This window comes from Ovis aries, chromosome 23, assembly GCF_016772045.2.
Source record: "Ovis aries strain OAR_USU_Benz2616 breed Rambouillet chromosome 23, ARS-UI_Ramb_v3.0, whole genome shotgun sequence".
In the NCBI taxonomy this organism is placed as follows: Eukaryota; Metazoa; Chordata; class Mammalia; order Artiodactyla; family Bovidae; genus Ovis; species Ovis aries.
This window is the reverse complement of record NC_056076.1, coordinates 27493569-27499575: the sequence shown is the minus strand read 5'-3', so window position 1 is coordinate 27499575 and position 6007 is coordinate 27493569. Positions and strand designations below refer to the sequence as shown.

The window sequence follows — 6007 nt, the reverse complement described above, 5'->3', positions numbered from 1 at the left end:
AGGTAACTTGAGCATGCAGTGGGAATGCAGTAAACCAAATATCAGTAGACCTTATTCTTAACTAGGTCTTTTAATTTATTTTCTTATAAACAAGAACAAACAAGGGCGTGGGCTCACATTTCATATTTTCAAGACAGTAAAAGTGGGTACTGCTCTGTCTACTTCAGTCAATATTAAGAAGGATCAAATGAAAGACCATATAAATGTTTATTTATAATCCTTTGTATTGGTATGTTAGTTAAATTATTAAATGAAAGAGTGTAGAGTTCCCGGTTTTCAGATGAATAATGGAACATCCATTGTGCTCACTTCAGCAGCACATATATAGAGGAGATTAGCATGGCCCCTGTGAAAGGATGACTCGCAAATTCTTGAAGCAGTCCATATTTTTAAATATATAGCCAGTGGGAATTTGCTCTGTGACTCAGGGAACTCAAACAGGGGCTCTGAAACAACCTAGAGAGGTGGAATGGGGAGGGAGATGAAAAGGAGGTTCAAGAGGGAGGCCTGTGGTGATTCATGTTGGTGCTTAGCAGAAACCAACAAAATTCTGTAAAGCAATTATCCTTCAACTCAAAAAAAAAACAAAACAAAACAGTAATCACTTTTTCAAGGCTGTATAGATAAATAAATAGTAGCAAAATCAAGAATCGATTTATGGTCAAATACGAAATTCCATTTAGATCCGAATTGTGGTATCCACTCATTATTTTCTTTAGTGCCACTTCCTTTCAGAGAATGTGTAATACTCTGTGTGATAAGGGAGTATCACACATTTTTTCCAAAGGAAAAAAATGTTATTCAAATATTTTACTATAAAACATTACCTTCCAATTGTTACATTTTGTACTTTTTGAAATATTGAAGTGCCTCCTTTTTGTACAGGTAAGATACTTGCAGTATATTAGTCTGGTATGAAAAAGTGAGGCATTGTTTTGTAAATACTGAATCTATTTCCCTTACCAGTTAGTATTTAGTGCTTTTAAATTGATTTAAATATATTTTTGCTTTTTTAAACAATTACAAATCCTTTCCAAACACCAGGACATAATTAATCTAGAAGTTATATTTTTGTATGCTTATGACATTTATCTTTTAGGGCCTTACTAACATCAGACTAATTTTAGGGATAAGGCAGTAATAGGAGCTGCTATAATCTGGGCATGTATATATCATTCCACTATTCTAATAATATAAACTCTGTGCTTTAGTATATCAAGGCTCCTTCGATTATAACAGCTCCTATTACTGTCTTATCCCTAAAATAATTAGTCTGATGTTAGTTAGGCCCTAAAAAGATAAATGCCATTGTTAAAAAAGATCACAGGTGTTGCTAAAGGCATAGGAAAAAAGAGAACCTTTGTGCACTGTTGGTAGAATGTAAATTGTTATAGCCATTGTGGGAAACAGTATGGAGTTCCCTCAAAAAATTAAAAACTACAACTATCATATGGTCTAGCAATCCCACTTCTGCATATATATCCAAAAGAAACTAAATCATTATCTTAAAGATATACATTCCCTCCCATGTTTCATTGCAACATTGTTTGCAATAGCCAAGTATGGAAACAACCTAAGTGGCCTTTGATGGATAAAGAATAGCTATAGGTGGCTCAGTCATAAAGAACCCGCCTGCCAATGCAGGAGACTCGGATTCAGTCCCTGGGTTGAGAAGATCCCCTGCATAAGGAAATAACAACCACTCCATGTTTCTTGCCTGAGGGATCCCATGGACAGAGGACCCTGGCAGGGTACAGTCCATGGGGTTGCGAAAGTTGGACAGAACTTAATAACTAAACATCACCAACAACAAATGTATAGATGTAAAATTCCAACTTAAAAAAAAAAATGAAATCCTGCCAATTGCAACAACTTGAATGAACCTGGAGGGCATTTTACCAACTGAAATATACACAAGATACATTGATACAAGATACATTATTTCATTTATATTTGGAATCTAAAAAAGTTGAACTAACAGAAACAGTAGAAGAGTATGGAGGTTGGGGAAATCGGTGAGATATTGGTCAAAATATACAAATTTTCAATTATAAGGTGAATAAATTCTGGAGATCCAATATACAGCACGGTGACATTTAAAATGAAATATACTTTATAATTTGTTAATATAATAGATCTTAAGCATCCTCTCTGAGGTGATAGATATGTTAATGGCTTTTATTATAGTAATTATTTTACAATATAAACATATATCAAATTATCATGATGTATAAAACTGTGGAAGATTCTGAGAGAGATGGGAATACCAGACCACCTGACCTGTCTCTTGAGAAATCTGTATGCAGGTCAGGAAGCAACCGTTAGAACTGGACATGGAACAACAGACTGGTTCCAAATAGGAAAAGGAGTATGTCAAGGCTGTATATTGTCACCCTGCTCTTTTAACTTCTATGCAGAGTACATCATGAGAAACGCTGGATTGGAAGAAACACAAACTGGAATCAAGATTGCCGGGAGAAATATCAATAACCTCAGATATGCAGATGACACCACCCTTATGGCAGAAAGTGAAGAGGAACTAAAAAGCCTGTTGATGAAAGTGAAAGAGGAGAGTGGAAAATGTTGGCTTAAAGCTCCACATTCAGAAAATGAAGATCATGGCATCCAGTCCCATCACTTCATGGGAAATAGATGGGGAAACAGTGGAAACAGTGTCAGACTTTATTTTTGGGGGCTCCCAAATCACTACAGATGGTGACTGCAGCCATGAAATTAAAAGGCACTTACTCCTTGGAAGAAAAGTATGACCAACCTAGATAGCATATTCAAAAGCAGAGACATTACTTTAATGACTAAGGTCCATCTAGTCAAGGCTATGGTTTTTCCAGTGCTCATGTAGGGATGTGAGAGTTGGACTACAAAGGAAGCTGAGCACCGAAGAATTGATGCTTTTGAACTGTGGTGTTGCAGAAGACTCTTGAGAGTCCCTTGAACAGCAAGGAGAATAAATCAGTCCATCCTAAAGGAAATCAGTCCTGAATATTTGTTGGGAGGACTGATGTTGAAGCTAAAACTCCAATACTTTGGCCACCTGATGTGAAGAGCTGACTCATTTGAAAAGACCCTGGGAAAGATTGAAGGCAGGAGAAGGGAATGACAGAGGATGAGATGGTTAGATGGCATCACCAACACAATGGACATGGGTTTCGGTGGACTCCAGGAGTTGGTGATGGACGTGGAGGCCTGGCATACTGCGTTTCATGTGGTCACAAAGGGTCAGACATGACTGAGTGACTGAACTGAACTGAACTGATTGTTCAAAGAGAATCAAAAATAAAAGAAATTATTAGGGGACTTTGCAGGTCCAGTGGATAAGACTCCATGCTCCCAATGCAGGGGACCCAGGTTTATTCCCTGGTCAGGGAACTAGCTCCCACATGCTGCAACTAAGACCCAGCACAGCCAAATAAATAAAAATAAATAAATATATATTTTTAAAGTAAATTATTGTAATGTGAATTTGGATAAAATTAACCAAAGTTGTCATGTCACACATAACCTCTAAAAGGACTACCATACACTGAGAAATTTATTGGTGATCTCTCTGAAATATTTTTAATATGGATTATGCTTTCATGCCACTTACACTTCTGCTTGCATTTTATTGTTTTGGTCTAAATCCACATGCTGTCTTAATATTCTCCACATGGAAAGTGAAATGACCTTATTTGCATTTTAAAAGACTGTGACGTGGTAAATCATGCCCAATGCCGAAACTGAATTATTTCTTTAATATGGTCGTGATGTAACATGCCCCAGTGTTATTGAGATGTACACAGAATTGTTAACCTCGAGCCTGCTGAATTTAATACAGTCCTCTATTAGGAAAATGTGTATAGTTTCTCAAAATGAACAGAAGCTAGATTTCAGTGAGATTTCACTCCTAGGTTTTTGCCGTATTTAACCCTTTCATATTTAAGTATTTCCTTTTTTTAAAAAAGTTTAGTTCAGTTCAGTTGCTCAGTCATGTCTGACTCTTTGTGACCCCATGGACTGCAGCACACCAGGCTGCAGTTAAAAAAAGTTAACTGCCTACCATTTTAGATGAAATAGCTTACAACTATAGAGTCAGAAACTATATTAGTGGTAAGAAAGCTGGAGGGGAAGTTGGAGAGAAACAGAGGTTACTGCCAAGGGGCACAAGGTTTGTTTTTGCAGGTGAAAATGCCTTAATTTGTATTGGTAGTGGTTGCATAATTCTGTGAATAAACTAAGAAAAACTGAATTGAACACTAAAATGCTTGGATTTTATGGTATGTAAACTATTGTTGTTGTCCTTTAGTCTGTAAGTCTTGTCCAGCCCTTTCATAGCCCTATGGACTGTAGCCCACTAGACTCCACTGTCCATGGGATTTCCCAGCAAGAACATTGGAGTGGGTTGCCATTTCCTTCTCCAGGGGATCATCCAGACCCAGGGATCGAACCCATGTCTCTTGCTTGACAGATGGATCCTTTAACACTGAGCCACCAGGGAAGCCCAATATGTAAGTTATATCTCAATAAAGATGTCGAAAAATTAGCCTGCAAAATAAAGATGGAAAAAAATCATATATTCTTTCAGTAGTAATATAGTGAAAAAGATTTTTTGAGACTACTTTGAAAATTCTGAAGTTTGATCATTTTCTCAAGTATTATGGTTACATTTCCAAGCTTTTACAAATATAAATCAGTTTACAAGAGTTTTTTTTTTTCAAATGGACACATTTTTTGACCAAATTCTATGTTCCTGTTTAAGATCAAAGTAAGAAGAAAAGACCATTTTTATTTGAAATAACTTTAATTTCTCATGAAGAATATTTACTTTTTCTGTCTAAAGTGTTTCCAAGTTATCAAAGCTAAATTTATTGTTGAATATTATTGTTAATTCTTCTCTGCATATACTTACTTATTTAATCCACATTATACTCTATAATGTAATTATTATTATTATAAAGATTATTAACTTGGGGCAGAGAGAAGGTAGGTAGCTTGATCAGTGTAGTGGAGTGGCAAATCCAAAATTTAGAAGTACAGATTCTGACACCAAAATTTCAGCTTTCACCTGTGATGTTCAATGGTTTGATAAAATTTCATAATCACACACAAGAGTACTTGCTGGCTTAACAGGATAAGATTGTATCCATAATGATTATTAATACAAAAGAAATTTAGCAAATAGTAAGTAAGCTGGCTATAAGTTGCAAATTTCTTTTTGATGAATGGAATTTTATTATAATGATAGTAAAAAATATCTAATATTTTATAGTCTTTAATTCATGCAGGAACACTTTAGAAAATTATAATTTTTGTATTAAATTTGAAGCTGGGATATAAATGCATAAAATATCTTATTGAGAGTCATGCAGTCATGTAGCAAAAGTGTTAATCACTCAGTCGTGTCCAACTCTTTGCAACCCCAAGGACTGAAGCCTGCCAGGCTCCTCTGTTCATGAAATTCTCTAGGAAAGAATACTGGAGTGGGTTGCCATTTCTTTCTCCAGGGAATCTTCCTGATCCAGGGATTGAACCCAGGTCTCCTGCATTGCAGGCAAATTGTTTACCGCCTGAGCCACCCGGGAAGCCCTCGTGTTCCAATTACTTATCCTCTAATATAAAACATATCATAGGAATTCTGGCAAGCCAAGAGAAGAGGCTATATGAAACTTTAGTTAATCTCTTCCACTATCTAAACTTTGTATATAGTATTGACAGAATTCAGCCATTTTTGAACTACTTGCCTCTACTAAGCTTTTTAAAAAACTTTCTAGGAAAGTTGTTGCCTAAGGCCTAGGCATGAGCTTGTTGACCAGTAGGCTAATTTCTCATAGGAAAAATATCAAAGATAGTATTAAGTATTACTTATGAGTCTGTTACTGAGCTCAAGTCAAATACATGTCTGTATTAAGAAATCCACTAGAATTTTATTGCACTTCTGAAATATACTGGGCTTCTCTGATCGCTCAGTTGGTAAAGAAATTACCTGCAATGGAGGAGACCCCAGTTCAAT

The 6007-nt window shown here is 36.0% G+C and overlaps 1 non-coding gene across 1 annotated transcript; it reads left to right on the top strand.

Moving 5' to 3' along the window:
* Positions 1-284: 284 nt before the first annotated feature.
* LOC114110512 (U6 spliceosomal RNA) lies at positions 285-391 on the top strand. The gene has a single exon (XR_003586764.1). It is a non-coding gene; the product is annotated as a U6 spliceosomal RNA (small nuclear RNA).
* Positions 392-6007: the final 5616 nt, after the last annotated feature.